This window comes from Doryrhamphus excisus, linkage group LG4 (assembly GCF_037039965.1).
Source record: "Doryrhamphus excisus strain RoL-2023G ecotype Guam linkage group LG4, RoL_Dexc_Guam_v1.1, whole genome shotgun sequence".
Classification (NCBI taxonomy): Eukaryota; Metazoa; Chordata; class Actinopteri; order Syngnathiformes; family Syngnathidae; genus Doryrhamphus; species Doryrhamphus excisus.
Genome location: NC_136360.1, coordinates 19,616,384 through 19,636,186, shown reverse-complemented (window position 1 = coordinate 19,636,186; position 19,803 = coordinate 19,616,384). Strand labels below are relative to the sequence as shown.

General features: G+C 43.6%; 1 protein-coding gene across 4 annotated transcripts in view; it reads left to right on the top strand.

Moving 5' to 3' along the window:
* Positions 1-19,803, top strand: part of LOC131129439 (cadherin-24-like) — a 71,910-nt gene that overhangs the window by 29,568 nt on the left and 22,539 nt on the right. The gene's annotated exons all lie outside the window — the stretch shown is intronic.

Sequence of the window (19,803 nt, the reverse complement as noted above, 5' to 3'; positions counted from 1 at the left end):
ACCTTGAGAACAGTATCGCCTTCCTCACATCACCATTGGCGAGATTGTGTGATTGTGAAGACCATTCACCAGTTCACTTACCTGGGGTGTACAATCACATCAGACGCCAAGATCAACAGGGAAGTGGACAACAGACTGGCCAAGTCAAATAGCACTTTCGGCAGACTGTGCAACAGAGTCTGGAAAAACAAGCATCTGAAGAAGGGCACTAAGATCAGCGTGTACAGAGCCGTTGTACTCACCAACCCTACTGTACGACTCTGAGTCGTGGGTAACGTACCGTCACCACCTGCGACTCCTGGAGCGTTTCCATCAGCGCTGTTTCCGCATTATCCTCAACATTCACTGGAGCGACTATGTCCCAAATGTTGAGGTTTTTGAACAGGCAGAGATCACCAGCTGCTGAAGTCACAGCGACGCTGGGCAGGACATGTCTCCAGAATGGACAATCATCGCCTGCCCAAGATAGTCCTGTATGGTGAGCGTTCTACTGGCCATAGTGACAGAGGGCCACCAAAGAAGCGTTACAAAGTCCCTTGGTACCTGCCACATTGACCATAGCCAGTGATCTACTCTGGCTGCTGACCGCGACACCTGACACCACATCATCCACCAGACTGCCTCCTCTTTTCGAGGATTCCCGCAAAAACAACCTGAGAGATAAACGCTGCAGGAGGAAAACCCACAAAACCTCAGCAGTCGTACCTGACATGACCTTTGACTACAGCCACACCTGTCTATCTTGCATTGGCCTTGCCAGCCACCTGCGTGCCTGCAGTCGACGTGGGAAACCCCCTTCATGAAATCTTTGTTTGCAAAGCCAAGCCAAGAGAGACCGATACAGTATTGGTCTGACAATACATTGCAGTATGTCAATATTTGATGCAGATGTATTGGTCCCGTATATTAGGAGCATATATTTGATGAGATGGTGATGTGAGCGTATTGTATCACAGTTAGGCATGGGCTGACATGAGATTCTGACTGTATGACAACCTTGTGCAAAAATATCACAAGGTAATGGTAATGGTTTTATTTCATTTGAACATGCATCAGATTACAATTGAGTGCATTACATAATCAGTTAACAGTTCCACATGTCCAAAAAAAGTAGGAAGAAGCAAAGCTTATTAAATCCTACCCCTCCATCTGGTACTTTTACAATCAGTAACTGTTACATTTGTTCACTTCCTGCTTTCCTAATATAATTGAAGTTGTTTTTTTAACTTTATTTAATTTTTTTTACATTTTAGTTTTTAAATTTTTTTTTACATTTTATTTTTATTTTTTGCCACATACTGAAGTACAAGGTGATATGACCATACAATGACATAATGGGTACCATAGTATATATACTATAGTGCACAATTATAAACACGGACAAAGTCTTCAAAGATCCGCCGCCGATTCCCACTGAAAGCGATAGCTGCTAACGGAGAGTAGCATACTAGAGATGCTATCAAAGCTGCTAAATAAGGTGTATTACTTAACCCAGGGGACAGATCACATGGATAAGAAATTACGAAAAAATGGCAATGAACTGCAAAAGGTGGCTCTCAAGTTGGAAAAATTGGAACAGAAGATGGACGAGCACGTTCAAACCCTGATGAAGGAGATTATAGATTTGAAAGACGCATATGAAAAATTAGAAGAGAGTCAAACCAACATCAAAAAAGAAAATGAGGAGAAAGACAAAGTAATTCAGGAACTGAAAAATTTAATCGACGACATGGATCAGAATACAAGGATGAACGACATAATAGTGACGGGGCTGAAGATCAAACCCAGGTCTTATGCCAGGGCAGTCAGGAACAGTGAGGAAGCAGACAAAATGTACGTCGCCTCAACGGAGCAACAAGTAGTGGATTTCTTAACTTCTAAAGAGGTAGATGTTGACATCGAATCCATCGACACTTGCATCCCACTGTACGACAGGAACAGAACCACACCCGTCGTCATCGTCAAGTTCACCAACAGGAAATCCAAGACCGCTGTACTAAAACAAGGAAATACGCTGAAAGGTACAAATGTCTAGATGAATGACCACCTGAACAAAACGTAATGCTGAAATCGCGAACAAAGCACGTGATCTTAGAAAGCAGGGAAAGGGTCGGTAGTGCGGGGTGGGCGTGTGTGGGGCCCCGGTCCTCCCTGCTGCACTGCACCACCTCACATACATGTAGGACTTTGGGGGGTGTCCTGCAACTGGTTATGCCGGGGGCAAGGGGTTTCCTTGCGGATGCCCTTTTGTCCTCGGCATTCCTCTGGCTTGGTCACCCTTCAATTTTAACCGCACCTTAGACACAGTTCTGGGGGGGATCTGGGCAGGCATGGGACCCACCATTGCTCAGCTTCCCTCCACACACACACATACACATACACCACACACATAGGTCAGCCCTATGGGGCAGGCCTATTTTTAATTGCACAATCTACACAATACCATCATCACACACACAGTTGTAGCGGGCTGGACCGGAGAGCCTTCTGCCTACCTCCGCGATTGGCCCGCTGGCTGCTGGGGCTTGGCGGCTCGCTCGGGGTGCCCTGGGCTGCAGGATATTTTGGTCTGGTCTGCCTGGCCTTCCTGGGGGGTCCCGCTGGAACCAGCTGACGCCGGGGCTTGGCCTAGGGTCATGGTTGGCGCTACCTCCCTAGGTCTGTCCTGGGTCACGGGCACCAACGTGCCCTTGGGGTGGCGTTCGCCAGCCTCCTGGCGGTGGGGTCCGCGCTGCTGGTGGCCTGAAGTCTACGGTGGTGGCTTCGGGGTTGCTGCGCTGTGGTGGCTGCTGCGGGGACCGGGCTGTGTGTTGGGAGGGGGCCTGATCCTGCTCATGGGGCCGGGGGCCTGGGTGGCGTGTGGGGATGGGGGCCATGCTCCTCGGAGTGGGGCCTGCTGGGGGGACCGTGCTCTTCCGGGCGTTTGGGTGTCTGCTGCCACTGGTCCTATGCTCTGCTGCATCGCTGTCCCTGTCTTTGCCCATCCCCAGTCTTGCCTTAGGGCTCGTCGGGGATTGTTCTCCGGTACGTGGGTGGAGCGCTGCTGGTTCTGGGGGCGGGGGGGGAGGTCGGCCCTCCCGGTGGATGGTGGGGTTCATCGGTGGCCTTGCGCTGGTCTTAACTCCTCGGCTCTGGTGCTTGGCCTCCCCATGACTTGGAGCTATGGCTCTCCCTCATGGGGGTGAGCTGCCCGGCGGGTGTCGGCCGCCGCGGTGGAGTGCCTTACCACTCGCCTTCTCACCCCCTCCGCTTGCTCATGTGCGAGCCTCCTCCCCTCGCCCGCTCCTTTGTCTACCACACTGCCGTAGCCCCAATGCCGTGGTCGAGGGGAGTCTGGGGGTGCTATCCCTTGGCGGTCCGTACCTCCCTGGGCTCGGGGCCTGGTTGTGGGTCTGGGACCCCTGGTTCCCACCCCCTGTGATGCCCCGGACGCCCCACCCGGGGACGTCCACAGTGTGTGCTTGCGTGTGTGCGTATTGAGTGGATGGGGTGTGCGCATGTGTCTGAAATTATTTTATGTATTTATTGTTTTAAATACTCAGATAAATAATGATTAGTTTTATTATAATTATATATATATGTGGGTGTGCGTGTGTGTATATGGCTATATAGATATACGGGGGAGGGGGGGCTCTGCGGGGGTCTGGCGCAGGGCGTTCCATCTCTACCGCCCGGCCCTCCATGGGGCAGTGGGCCCGGGCCTCTTCTGTCCTGGCCGGGGCGATCCTATGTCGGTGGTCAGGCCTGGGGTTACCTGGGGCGGGCCAGGTTCTGCTTCCTGGGGATGTGTGTGGGGGGGGGGGCCTGCTGGCGCCCTGTTGCTGGTTGGATTGCTCCTCCATGGCCTCTTGCTGGTCTCTTCGGGGAGTTGCTTCGGGGGCGGGTCTTGGGGAGTCGGCCCTGGCTTTGCCCACACCCACGGGGCCGGAGGATCTCTGGCGGTGGGGGCCTAACCTGGCTACGCGGGGCGGGGTTTGCTGGGTGGTAGAAGGCAGTCTCTCTCCTTTTGTCATTCTCAGTGACAATTACACATTCACACACTCGCATTCACATACACAAGCACGCTTACGCACAAATATATGAATATATACACAGAAGTACACACCTCCATATGGACACTCACAGCACATGGGTGCTTCTCTACACAATCTACTGTCTTATCCCTGATGTCTATATGCTATTGGTATGCTATTATTACAGTAAAAATGATGTCAAGCAGTGAGATTTTAATTACTGTAACTGTATGGCTGTAATTGTGTTTACTATCATGGTTCATGTCTTCATTGTTACTATTGCTACTGGTAAGTTGGACTGTTTCATTTCACTGATATCATCTCCATTGTGACCCTTAGCCATCATTGACATTTAACTGTTCTGTTTGTCACTGTTGTTGTTATGGGAATTCTTGTTGCTGCTGTTTTTGTCTCTCTCTACTGCCCCCCCCCCCCACCCCACCTTTCTCTTCTTCTTTTCTGTGTTTCTTCTTGCTCCGGTCCGGTCGCTCCAAATGCGCATAACAAAAACATCAAATAATGGCAAATAAAATTTCATGGTACAGGGAAGTTGTAGCCAACACCTTTCCTGACACAGAGCAAATCTGTTTAACATGTAAGGGCATTTAGATCAACAATACTATCTGCCCCAATGGCTAGACGGGACAAAAAAAGTGTGAATGCAGAGTCTCAGCACACCTGAAGATTCACAGGTGCGTAGAAAGCAGGTGTAGCCAACAAAGTGTTCAAATTTCTGTCCGTTTGACCTTCATCAATCAATTTCAATTTCAGGCAGTTTTTTCTAACACCAGCTCTTTGTGATGTCACAGTGCGCCGACAGTGAGAGCACAAGCTGCATGCCCCACCCCCAGACACCACACTCATGGAGCATTGCCTTCTTCCAGGACATGTTTGTTCAAATATCAGGCAGAAGTGGTTGGGGTTGATTTTGCGCCAACAAGAGAAAAGTATCAGCCTGTATTGTCTACATGGTTGAAGCTGGACTATCCGCCAAACTGTTTCTGAAGTCTTGGCTTTCATGTTGAAGAGTCAGAAGTGCAATCTTTATCAGAGTCCTAACTGTGTTTATTTTGTGTAAGTAAGTTGTTGCCAGTGTAGAATTATACAGTGTGCATACACAGAGCATGAAAATTACCCAAAGAATGTGTAATGACGACATTTCCACTACCAATGTTGTGCCAAGATTTTCTGCACTTACTAATGCGGCACCCTCACATCTACAAAAGGTTTATTCATTCATTCATTATCAACTCCTACGCCGACCAAATTAGAAAGTGGGCTCGGCAGTAGTTCAGAAGTACTCCGGATCGCTTGGGAGTGTGATCAATCACAGAAATGTGCGCGCTTGGAGGCGGGCCGTGGGTGGAATAAATTAAAAACAGACCGTTGTTGGAAATCAAAGGAAATATAGCTGGAATATGTGCAGATTCCGGGAGCTCTACAAAGCTTTCTTTACCGGTTATTGTGTGTAGCTGCTCTGTAGGAGTCCACATCTCAATACAAAGGGCCGAAACTGACCATAATAGGTCCCCTTTAAGAAACCGGGGCCTAATTTTGTAGACCAATCGCAGGCGTGGCGCACTTGCATTGCGACACAGCCACACTGCGGAAACGGGTTGTGGTCAGCGCACTTTGCATATTTCGTGAGCAGCGCAGTATGGCACAATGCTACGCACCCACAAGAGGGTTTAACACAGCCTAGTGTAATTTTAACCAATCAAATGAACGACTCTCATTGCCTTTAAATCCACCGGACTGGCTTCCGCATTAGAGGCCATCATGCACGTCATTCACCACATACGCCACACGTGTGACACGTCATCTGTACCTGACAGTTACATTAAACCAGGGGTGCTCATTAAGTCGATCGCGATCTACTGGTTGATCGCGGAGGTGGTACTGGTCGATCGCTGGTCGATTGCGGCGTGACATTAGAAAAATATCATCCTAGCATCAATGCCGTCACTTGATTGATATACAGGGCAGCCATTCAGATGACAACTGAATGTTGCCCTTCGGGTGACCAATCAAATCAAACAACGTCTCTAAGTGCAGCAGAATTTACGATGTCAGCCTATCATCCATCCCCGTTACTTGATTGACATACAGGACAACCAGTCAGATGACAACTGAATTTTGACCTTTAGGTCACCGCTCATGCGTAAACAACGATGCAAAGTGCTAAGCTAGTCGGCGAATTGCGTCAGATTTTAAGCCCTCGCTAAAGTTTATGGTCACTAAAATGAGTGAAGTAGCTGGACCAAGTAAAAAGGCAAAAACATATCACTTCCATACGGAATGGGAGGTGGACTTTTTTTTCACAATGTCTTTTTCAAAGTGCGTTTGCCTGGCTAACCTGGCTATTAGCAGCTACTGTCCGGACTGTGCATCCCTGGCTGATTCAATTCAGTGCAAGTCATCAAAGTAAACTCAGGTAATTACAAAAAATGTTAATAGTTAATTATGTGTGTTTTGCAATATTGGCTCGTTTGGTTATGTAAGGTACATCAACATACATTGTACGTACGAATAATCCTCAATACATTTGAAAATAAATAGATGTTTTGCATTTTTGTAGTGGGTAGATCATTTTGATTCGGTCATTTTAAAAGTAGCTTGCATGCTGAAAAAGTGTGAGCACCCCTGCATTAAACACAACAGCAGGCTAATGCATTAAACACAGCAGCAGACTAATGTAAGCATCTTACTTGTTTTCCACCAGCATTCCTGCTCTGCATGGCCAAATAGGAAAACCTTTGATGGTATATTCACGTTATGTCCTGCTCATCATCCTCAGGAAAAAATGAACAGTGAAAAAATATATACTAAAGCCAGATTGTTAACAACCAACATAATAGTAGTCGTTGTTTTTAGTTGTTGTTAATTATTAGTCGTCTAATGGGTCACTAATGGGTCTCCGTTTCCACAAAGTCCACGCTGAGGGAGGGGCAGGAGGGGTCATCTGGCGTGCTTCCAGCACAACCACGAAGATGTGAGTGGAGCAGTGTTGTGCTTTTTGTCTGGCGGAGTTTTCACTTTTAAAATGTCGTTTTCGGGGGACAACCCATTTATTTAGAGGGGGTTGTATACATGCTGGTTCAGACATTTACATTAAATAGTGGTTGCTGTCACTGTTTTTCTCCACTGAAATGTGCGTGACACTATGAAAAATTTGCCTGTGAAGTTTTGGTGTTGTGTCTGCACTGTGCGCCTGTCATACAATTTACCATTACGCAGGCTGCGCTTCGCCTGCACCCCGAATAAACCAAGTCGGAGCTGGCGAGCTTTCTCCGCATCTTTGGCAGGCTGTTTTGTCACGAAATAGTCAGTGCCAAACTGAAAAACTGCACACTCCAATTTGCCAAATTGGCTGTGTACAGTCGTACACTGCACCAAATTACCACTGTGTGGGCTGCGACACGCCCTGTCGCCTTGCACCACAAAATTCAAGCCCATCAGCCCACAGTACTCCTGCGTCAATTATCACTTGCAATGTAGCGTATTGCAATGTAATGTCAATCTATTGCAATCATCATCACTGACAGTGGTTCCCAAACTTTTTACGTTTGCATAACCCTTCAGACATTTTGACCTGAAACCATTTTCCCCTACCTCTAAACACACCCAAACATATTTATCTTACTTACACAAAATAAACACTGTGCAAACACAGTGAAATCTTCCTTAAAAGACTGCAGCAGAGCGGGGAGGGGAGCAAGCATATGCCCATATAAGGAAGTCTGGCTCCTGTGACATTATAGGTGTTGAAGACCGAGCGTTCCGAGCCATCACAAACTTCTTTCTGAGTTCACTTCCAAATGCGCAAACCTCATTATCTGAAACTTTGGCATTTTTTAAACCTGAGAATACAACATTCTAGCAACATTCATGGGTCATAAATATGGAAACAGTCCACTTTAAGAGATTATATGTTTTGGCACTGATGGAACTGATGTAATATATGTATCAGCTGATGAAAAGTTTAAGACCATCACTGAAAACAATGACAAAAAATCTCTCCTAACCACAACAATAAAAAAGTCTCAGTAGGACTCAGTAATGAGTGGCTCCAACGATCTTGTTAATCGATTCAAAACTTGGTTTGAGCATGCTTGATTTTTGAGTTTTTCCAGGAGGCTATTGGTAACATTGGTCCAAGTGGTGAAGATGGCTTCACCAAGGGCATCTCCCCTTTCTTGCTTTTGCAAATTGTAGCTCTACTTAAAACCTCAATTAGCAAATATGCATATTCTAGCAATTTTTCAACTGGTGGTAAGATTTTGATCAGGAATGTATTTGGGCATACAATAAGGGCTGGTTTGATGCTGATAATGATGTTTGGTGGCGTGGTTGTTCTCAGGTTCATAACTGTGTTGGTGTTTGCTTGGTGGGCCTGAAATGGACGGTGCTGTGTCCCAGAGAGAAATATAATGTCCATTTTCCATCCCCCTTCTTTTGCACTATTAATATTTCATCTTAAAGTTCAGTGCTTTTCACTTGAATAGGCAGTGAAAATCAGTGCAAAAAGGACCCGGCAAGATGTATGCAGCATTCGTCTATTCATCAACCCCCTTGTGTACCCCCCCTGCCCCCCACGCCCATCATCAGACGACCTGCCCACTGCCATTTGCTGCCATTTGCTGCCATTCATCATCATCATTCACCATTTAAAGCCGCCGCCTCACTTGTCCACCTGATGTACCGCTCCGCCATGGAGACACTGTCGCACGTTATTTATTCACTCGTAACCTCCCCCAAGGTCACGCTTAAAGCGTTCTCTTTGAGGTTGTTGTTTTTCCTCGCTTCCAATCATTAACCATCTGCATCATTCTCATTAAACAAGAGAGAGAGCAAGTTAGCAACCAGGTTAAAAATTCATTAAAACACATGCTTCACCTGATGAACACTGACGGCTTTGCAAGCCATCGTCTCCACTGGAAAATGACTCACTGAAAGATACCTGACCCTGGTGTATTGATACTGAATCATAACTGTTCATGGGGATATCATCACACTCTGGTGTATCGATACTAAGTGGTCATGAGGATATGCATCACAGTATCAATATTTGACCCTGGTGTATCAGTACTGTATCACATCACAGATTCGGTGTTTGACACCCATGTAGTGATACTGTATTGTAAGAAGAGATTACAAGGTTTAATGTTCTTTAAACTTCATTAGTTTTTGATACTGATGTATGGATAAGATAATGTTTTGTTTTGTATCACATGTATCATTACTGTATCTTGAAAAAATATGTTTTGGGCCACAGTATCAACATTTGACACTGGTGTAGCATTACTACATCATAAAAAAATACAACGTTATGCATCACCTTATGGACATTTGACTGTGTGTATCATTACTGTATCATAAGAAATGATGACTTTATGTATCACAGTATCGATTGAATGAACGCTGATATGGAGCACCTTTGCAGCGAGTCCAAAGCTTTCAAAATCTAGCAAGCATTTGTGATAATATCATTTAATATGTGTCAGCCAGCCACAAATCTGTTTGGACCATCATGAATAGATTTAGTGCTACCTGTTGGCCCTGGCACATGACAACGATTATACAATACATCACAGCAATATTTGACCGTGATGTAGTGCCTCGGCCATCTCTGTGGAGTTTGCATGTTCTCCGCATGTGTGTATGGGTTTTCTCCGGGTACTCCGGTTTCCTCCCACATTCCAAAAACATGCTTGGTTAATTGTTTCTTTCTTTCGTCTTTTTCCTGATTACGAAGTCACCACAGTGGATCTTTTTTATCCACATACTGATTTTTGGCTTGAGCCCTTTATATTCCGGATGCCCTTCCAGACGAATACCAATGATGCTTACTAGTTGAGATTCAAGCCCAAACCCGAAGTTCAGAGCACTAACCACTACACCACAACGGGCTCGCATGCTAGGTTAATTGGCCACTCCAAATTGTCCATAATATGAATGTCGGTGGGAATGGTTGTTTGTCTATGTGCTCTGTGATTGGCTGGCCACCAGTCCAGGGTGTACCTAACCTCTCGCCTGAAGACAGCTGGGATAGGCTCCAGTATATTCGTGTTCATAGTGAGGATAAGCGGCATAGAAAATGGATAGATGGACTTTTGCACTAGTTCAAAGTTCAGTTCAGTTAATTTTCTTTTTAACTGGGAATGAAAGATTGTAGAACAAGGTTGGATATAAAGTAGTTTTCTAAAGTAGTGTGACCAATCACAGTGGAGTGGGCGTACCCAGAGGGTGGAGTAAATTAAACAGATATTTGGGTCAGAAACAGGAAGTCAATGGAAATACTGCAGAAAGAGCAGAATCTGGAGGCTCTTGAAAGCTTTCTGTACGGGTTATCGTGTGTTGTTGTTCTATCAACACATACTGAGTCCACAACTCAATACAAAGCACCGGAAGTCAGCATAATAGGTCCCCTTTAATAATAGCTGGGTTGGTACACAAGCTTTGTGGCTAATGCAGTGTGAAAGAAGTACTTCAGAGTACTTCATGCCAGCCGCTGGTAAAATGTGGGCAGTGACGATAACATGCTATAGGAGTGCAAATGTCTCTCGTCAGTAATTGGACCCAAACGATGCGGATTCTCACATAATCTGAACAATTTCATGTTCAAATTTGCTATTTACAATTACTTTGTGTTCAGTTCAACGCTCTTGGAAAAATGACGGTGTGTTGACGCTGGTACTGTATATTGATATGTCCTAGAAATGGTGACACTGTATAATGCAATACTGAGCTACTGTATTAATATTGTCAAGAACTATGAACTGGTCTGGAACCCAAGATGCGGAGACAGGAAGTAAAATGTAAAACAAAAATGTTTATTAACAAAAGAGTTCATACAAGGTAAAAGTGCAAATAAACAGAGGTTGCTAGGCAAAAACAACACTAGCCAGAACCCGGTAACAAAAAACACTGCAGAAAAAGGCATATAGGTAAAACACAAAGACAGGAACAAAAAACAGCTGACAAAAGGTCGGCAGACAAAAAATGAAGTAACAACAGAAAACCCTATGGCAGAAGCCGACAGTAAATACTCCTGACCATATACTTAAAAGCCAGAAAGCAGAGGAACAATGGGAGCATGCACATGGCGTGAGGCGAGCAGCAGACGAAGACTGTGGAAGCTTGAGGGACAATCTGGCAATTAAAACCAGCGGTGAACTCTACTTGCAGGGATCATGACTTGTATGGACATGCCCGAATTTAAAAAAAATTATTGCAACGTGGCCGTTTTGAAGTGAGTAGCAATGATCAGGATTAATACAGTATGTACAACTTTGTTTTTCTTTTAAGAAACCCAAACAAGCCAAATATGCGTGTTTCACCAGAACATTAAAACAATACCAGTTGCCACAACTCACATTTTGTATATCAGAATCTATTTCTTTCTAGCAATCTTACATGAATAACCGGAAACCGATAGAAAAGCCGTCCGAGGTCATGTGGGCTACCTGCCCACAGGCACCACATTGGCGCCCCTCTATGTAAACGTTTGAAAACGACTTCAGATACAAAAACAATAAAGCTCTCAAAACATTTGCCGGTGTCGTAATGCGGTGTCCAAAGGGTGTCAGAGGTTGGTAACAGCAATAAGACTCTATGACCTTGCTTAAAGGTTCTCCTTCGAGAAGACGCATCGTAATTCTTCTTCTGTTGCTGTTGTGCTCGAGCCAGATTGCCACTAGAAAGCTCCTGAAACTGGTCCAACCTGTCTCTCATCTTAAGAACATACGAGAGTTCACTGCACCGCTGTTGTGGCATTGGACTCTCGACGGCCTCTTTTAAGACATCGATTGGGCCTCTCACTGAATGTCCATACAGTAGTTGGAATGGTGAAAATCCAGTTGACGACTGTGGTACTTCTCTGTATGCAAACAACAAGAATGGAAGCCACTGATCCCAATCTGACCCAGAGTCACTCACAAATTTCCTCAACATGGACTTTAGTGTCTGGTTAAAGCGTTCCACAAGGCCATCTGTCTGTGGATGATATAGGCTGGTCTTCACACCTTGAATCCCCAGCAGGCTATACATTTGTTTAAGCAGGCTTGAGGTAAAATAGGTACCCTGGTCAGTAATTATCTCTCTGCGAATTCCAACTCTGGAGAATAGCTGGATTAAGCAATTTACAATCTGGCGTGCCTTGATCTTCTTCAAGGGAAAAGCTTCTGGACATCTTGTGGCATAATCACATACTACCAAAATGTACTTGTGCCCTGCACTACTCCTTTCTAAAGGGCCAACAATGTCCATGGCAATGCGGGAAAGGGGTGTGTCAATAATAGGCATATTAACCAGGGGAGCCCTGTCCCCTTTTTTGCAAGGAGCTGTGAACTGACACTGGGGACAAGACTTACAATATTTCAGTACATCATCATACTGCTGGGGCCAGTAAAATCGTTGAGCCATTCTAGCAAAGGCTTTTGAGTGACCTGCGCAGGGGATGGAATGACTAAGTTTTAGGATTGTGGACCTCGAACTCTGGGGAATAACTAATCAGTCTCCCCTCTGACTACGACGATATAGCTTGTCTCCTTTGAGCACAAAAGCTGTCCCCTTCACTTGAGTTAACTCTGGTATACATTTTGAAAATAAGCTAGCAAGTGTGACATCCTCCCGCTGAAGCTTTGCAACATCACTCGCTATTGCCACAAGATCTGCTTCCGAAGGCATAAATACCTTCTCCCCCATCTTTGTTCCTTTCACTCTGTCCTGTCTCCTCTGCCGTTTGCTTTTTTTAAAAATTCTAATTGGTCTAAGTTGTTCATTCTCTAGTACCTCCAAATTTACAAAAGGCAACTCCTCCCAACCCCCAGTTAAACAACCTTGTTGCTGCCTGCCTTTAGACCTCGTCACAGCCTCGTCTGAGACTGCTTGGCAATCAACTCCGCAAGGATAGGAAGATCACTGCCTAAAACAACTTCATAAGGCAGTTGCTCCAGCACTCCCACTGTCAGAATGTAGCACTGACCCTCCACCTGTATAGGCACTTGTGCAACAGGATAGCCTAGTTTGTCACCATGAACACAGAGTATATCAACTGTTCCCCCACAAAAAATGACATTCTTGGGGAGAACTACTCTGCCTAACTAGGCTCTGATTGCGTCCTGAATCTAAAAGAGCCACACAGGGTTTATCTTCAATTAATACCCCCACCGTAAGGTCTTCACCTTGTTCCAAGGTACTGTGACTGGGGAGCGTAACACATCATTTTTATTACTGTAAACATTTGGACAATCTGCCTTAAAACACCCTGTCTGACCACAAGCATGACATGCTAACCCGGCTTTACTCCGAGTCTCCCATTTGCCTGACTGCACGGGGCCCTGTGATCTTAAATTCCTTGCTCTAAACTCATGCTCTACACCTGGGTCCACTGATGGCATGGGTAGGCGGGGTTTGAAAGGAAGATACTTTCTTGATGGGCGGCGAGCAGCCAGGAAAGATTCAGCCAAACCAGCTGCTTCCTTGGAAGTAGTTGGACTTCGCCAAGTACGAAGTTCTGGATTCAGGACCTTAAGAAATTGCTCCATAATAATTGTGTCATCTATTTGCTCTTTAGTCTTTAACTTAGGTCCCATCCATTTTTCATGCAAATCCTTCAGGCAAACTTGCAGTTCCTTCGGCATCTCACCATCCTCTGGCACACTGGAGCGAAATCTCACCCGATAGGTCTCTTCACTGATTTCATATTTTTGCAACACTGCACACTTTACTTTTTCTTAGTTCATTGTGTCATCAATGTCCATTGCCACATATGCTGATCGGGCTTTACCAGTCAATAGGGGAGCTAAATGCAGAGCCCACTCTGCTTTAGGCCACTGACAGGCATGAGCAATTCTTTCAAAGGGGATCAAATAATGTTCAATATCTTCACTCTCATTGTAGGGCTGCATTTTGGGGCCTTTGCAACTGGACAACCTCACCATATTGGGATTGTAGCCCATATTAGCCATCTGCAAATCAGACCTGTCTTGGCTTGTTGACTTGTGAGCTGCTGGTGCCGTTTGCACCCGGGATGGTACCTGAGGAGTGGCCATATCTTCTCTCCGGCGTTGGTGGTCTTGACGCACCTCCTGCTGCAGCTTCTCAAACTCGTACTGGATGCGCTTCCACCTTCCTCTTGCCGGTTGCGCTCCTCTTCCATCTGTACATCACGGTCCGCCTGCTGCTGCATCAAGCTCCGCAAAAGGATTGAGGGTTCCACAATGCTTCCACTCTCTGGATGAGGCCCAACTGCAGCCCCTTGCTGGTTTTCAGCATCTTGAACTTGTGCTGGAACACTCTCTACAGCTTGAGGTTTTTTTTGACGAGTCGACATTCTACACTGCCTCCTACAGGCCTGGAACCACCACTGCCACCATGTGTCGTAATGCGTTGTCCGAGAGCAAAAACAATTCAGGAGGCAGACTTGCAGTTCGCCCAGTCGAGGCACATTAATTTAGCTTGGCAGAGAAACTTACAGAAAACACTAAAAATAAAAAATAAATAAATTGGGAAAAAAAGGAATGACTTGACTTCCCAAAACAACAACAAGAAGAAAAAAAGGTATTCGCTCACATCACTGAAATCCAATACTTCTGCCACAACTCCCTCACACATCCCCAGCTGCTCCTCTTATAGGCTCCCAATCTGCCCAGAATGTCCCACTTTCGTCCATGGGTGAGTCTACAAAACACATCTAATCATGAAACTCTTAAAACTGGATTTCAACACCATCATCTGATGCGACCCCACTGCTACTACTAATCTCCACAAAACATTAACCCATACACATATTTCCCTACCGGAACCCAAGATTAAATACCCATCCGAACTTACACCCCCTCCCACCATCCCCAGTACATGGTATGGTCTGATGATGTCACTAATGACATCACCAAACCTATAAAACCCAGAGACTCGGCTCCTCCCCAAACATTCCTGCAGGTGACTCCCCAGGTAAGACGAACTCTGTACACCTGTTCGAATCCCAATTTAGCCTGGATTAACACAGCACTATTATCAGTGACATCCCTCCACAAACAATGACATCCTGAATACAACAGCACAAGGGACAAGTGATGAGTTCTAACTGAGTCACTTTGTCACAAAGTCTATTCTATATTAGTGCTGCTGTTAAGCTCCTACAAACTGGTGTCATTCCTTTGGTGTACTACGGTGCACTTACCGTAGTCTGCGGTATCACTTACAGGAATTTCAAGGCTTTTTTGACATAACAGGACGCTCCGTTTGTTGTATGAAGTATCATAATGTCAATTTTTCTATAGTAATGACGTGACCGATTTTTGTTGTGCGGTTCCATACACAAGGCTGTTTTACTGTAATTGTTCAAATACAAGAGTGTACTACGTTTCTTTCATCAGTCCAACCAAATATTTCATTGTTAAGGCATGGGATCTGCTTCTTAGACATCGTAATCCTCCGTGATCCATTCAATGAGCAATAGTTAGTGGGAATTATACTTCTAAAGCAGTAAAAAATGGAAAAAAGAAAAAAAACATGTATTTTTGGACCAGTTATACATGAATAATCAGTTCCAGGGTCAAACTGTTATCAGCATATATGACTTTTGAGACAAACTTAGATGAACATCCCTTGGGTCCGATGACCCGTTGGGCCCAAAGCAGTCATTCAGTCCGCAACCTCAAAACCCTTCTTTTTTCATTCAAAAGAGAGGAAATTCTTTGACTATCTCTGAGACGCACAACTTATCCGAAAAAGTGCCATCAGCATGAATCAAGAAATGTTTTCTTTCCATCCTTCTTCACTTTGTTCAAGTCCATAGACGAAGGAGTGATCTGATCAACAGAGTTGAACAGCATTGATCCCCATTTGTTCATTTTTGTTACACTTTCAAAAAAAAAAAAGTGCACCCATTTACTCCCTCAACCCATTTTTTGGATCCCCTCTTGAAAGAGAAAGAGACTCGATTGAGGTTTACAACAGAGGCAAAGGAAAAGAAGATCATATTTGATCAAAAAACCAAAACATGTCCTGATTGAAGGCCCCACCCTCTTTCGCCAATACTCAAAACATCCTCAGCTGTACTCGCTACATTCTATCATCTTTAGGAACTTCACTGAAAACACCCACGGCTGGACTCGATACATTCTATCGTCTTCAGGAACTTCACTGAAAAGAGGGGACTTTTCTTTCCGACCTCTTTTTAATTCATTATGCTGCAACAGAAGTCTTCAGGTAATTTTGTGTTTTGATAACCTTTATTCACCCATAATTTAACCAATATTTCACCGTATTCTCACCCCCTTTTGTAAATTTTGAGTTATATCTGTTTTAAAAAAGCGCTATTTAGATATAGATATGTAATATAGATTTTGCTTTAATCGCTGAAATTTTAATTGAAATTGTCTTGATACAGCCGTGCAGATTCTTAAGATGTGCAAACTACTGGTAAATAACAGGTGCACGGCCCATTGTGAAACATATTTTCTCTTCAATACATTCAATTTTATAATTTGTAATCACATTTTCTTTGTAATGGTACAGGAATCACCGGGAGTTTGAACAATAAAACTGCCGATAGCACCAACCTCGATTCCCATTCTACAAATCGGAATTATGTCGACAATGAACTGACCTACGCACCCGTTTACCAACACGATGATGCAACTGCCTCTGAAGAGATTGGACGGGAGACAAGATTCACCACAGACATCATCAACCTCTTCCGAACTTTGCTGAAACAATATCTGAATCAGACAGCGTGGGAAATAGCGCAATCTGAATGTAACGGATGCCACACGCAGCATCCCAGTCGACTGCAACATTCATGTCTAACTGAACAAGGAAGCGTCATTCACACCAGCCACTAACCGACCTAGCCTGAAAACTGCGCTTCAACAGCTCTCCCATGTCAAACCAGGATGCGTTGTTATAAGTACAGAGCGGCTTCTCGGTGCTGCTGAGGCAATAATATTTGACCTGATGGAGAAAGGATGACGACGAGGGGCAAGGAAATGCCATTTTTCAAAGAAAAATATCCATGGCTTTCTTTACATTGTTAAACTAAAAACCATGATCTTTACCAAGTCTCTTCTTTTGTTTTTATTCGCTTTATGTTCTGCTTCAATAAAACATACCCATTTTCCCTTGGACGATTACATCGCTTGTATATTTGGATTTTCAATTAGCACAAGCTTCATCTCAGTTACACTATAGATAGGACCATTTGTTTTGCTTGAAACTGGTCTGTGGGATACGTCTTACATAGATGATGTGGAAGTCTTAGCAGCGGTATGAAAGAAACATCTTCTGTTTCTGTACTGTGTTACTGACGCTTACCAGTCCACGTACAAAATAAATACATTTTTAAACTAAATGATTACATTTTCCTTACACGGCAGTACTGCATGAACATGGGAGGTTCATGAAATCATGGAAGCCGAGCATCACGTGGCTAAAAACATGAAGGGGCGAGTTTCATCGATAAAATATAGTAAAAGTTCATTTGATAACCAAAGGGGACACCGCTGATATCGGTCTGTCTCGCCGTCTCTCACAAAAACAAAGAAAAAGTCTAATTACCCTTTTGGATGGTGACAGCTTCTCACAATGACGTTGCAGTAGAGTTTACGCATGTAGGAAGAAGCAGAGCTTATGTAATCCCGCCCCTTGTCCTTTTGCATGAGCCACTTTCACATGTTCACACTTTCCCGAATTGAACATGTATTCGATATTTACCGATTTTTCACAATTTGATTGAAAATGTTTGATGGTGCAGTTTTGCCAGCTTGTAGATAACTCCTTCTGTGATTTATAACTGCAAAAATAAGCCGATAATTAACTAAAATGTAGGAAATAGAACCGCAACAACAAATATTTGCACGGTATTAAATAATAGATGCTGCGTTGTAATTACGATAAATAATAACCGACATAGCAATATGCTGTATTCATAATTCAAGAGTATACAAATAATACGAATAAGTCAATAAATCAATGCATCTGATTTAGACATTTACTTAAACACACACTACCACAAGTCTTATTTATGTTTATGTTGTACAGTAAAGTCTTGTTATATTGATATCGGTTATAACGAATTACTACTTATTACGATACTATTTTCATTTCCCGGCAAATTTCTAGTCTTTTATGATATAATTAGTTCCGTTAGTACGATACCCGGTTATTATGATAATCCGGTTACTACGATGCCCTTTTCATCTCCCGCCAGCCAATTTGGTCTGCTTATATCGATACAAAAGCAGCTTAAATCAATCTTTGCTTTTTTTTTTCAATACCAAAAAACAACACGGCGAACGGCTGCTTCTAGTCAACTTTATTTTTCACACTTCCACCACCAGAGCGCAGCACACACACCGATTCCCGCACTTCCTGGTTCACAGGTCATGCTCAACCCGCCCCACATAGCTGGCCAAACACATGCCTGCAACAGAAGAACCAACTGACATAGCATACACACCTATTCCAACGAAGACACAAGCGTACAAATACATGTATTTAATTGTGTTGTATTCAGATATCTTTTTATCGCTTGCAATAATCACTGTTTTTCCTATGTACATGCTGGCGTTCGTGGTTTCTCTCATGTGTATAGATTCTATACAGGCATATGGATAGTCCGGTATTTTTTCCGACTCCCGAGAATATCGATATAACGAGACTTTACTGTATGTTGTACATATATTATTAATATATTGGGTAATAGGAGTGTAAAAGGGGGTGTCAATTCAAGTCTCAGTGCTCTAGTAAAGTTAATCGGGTATCTAGAAAGCTCTAAACAAGTGTTTTCTATACACTGTGTCAACGAACAAATTCATGATCTGCGTCAATATTTTTAAGGAAGCATTTTCAAAAATCCTGTTCAATGGACAAACAAGGGATAAATGTAATAACAAATCTTAATAAATGAAACTAATACAGTTTAAGCATCAAAAATGTACATGAAAAGAAACTAATACTTAACATTACACCACTTTTGACATAACTTAACACAGTACAGCACAGTAAATTCTACTGTTACAATTTTTTTACAGTTGCTAGTGTTTTGTAGTGTACAGTTGCTTTGTATGTACTATTTTTACTGTACTTGGAGTACTTCCACTGAAGTACATTCAAATGTCCTAAGGCAACCAGGCTGCAGACAGCTACTTCTCAGCGTGTCAGTACTGTAAACACACCTGAGTATCCTTAGTTTGTCTGTTTCACTCCTGGGTGAAATGACATTCATCCTTTTTGCAGTACAATGATCACTACAACCAAATGAAAGCCGTTTAGATGACTTGTCAGAAGAAGTGTTAAAAGTAGTGTTAAATGAAGTTCTTTAATATTTGTGGTGAGAGAAACTAACTGGACAGTTGTAATACTAAAACCCTAAAGAGTAGCATTAGCTTCCTCATTGAGTAGAGAATGTACTCGTAGAACTACTTACAACTTGTGTGTTTGTAGATAAATCCATCATAAGATGTACCTGTATGTTGCAAAATATATTACTAAATGAAAAGATGCTCACTTGAAAATACTCATTATCGTTCAGATTCAAACTTGCCCGGGCTTGTTCGGCGGAAATATTTAGCTAATGCAATTACCTGCATTATTAAGTTAATAAAACTCGCAATGATAGAATTTTCAACATAGTAGTTTAATTGAAATCAATATATTAGAAATATTACTTAGCAAGGGTGTATTATATATATATATATATATATATATTTTATTTACTATAATAGATACTCTGCCTGAGTTTTTACAGTGTATTCTCCAACTACTAAAACATCTGATTGAGAAA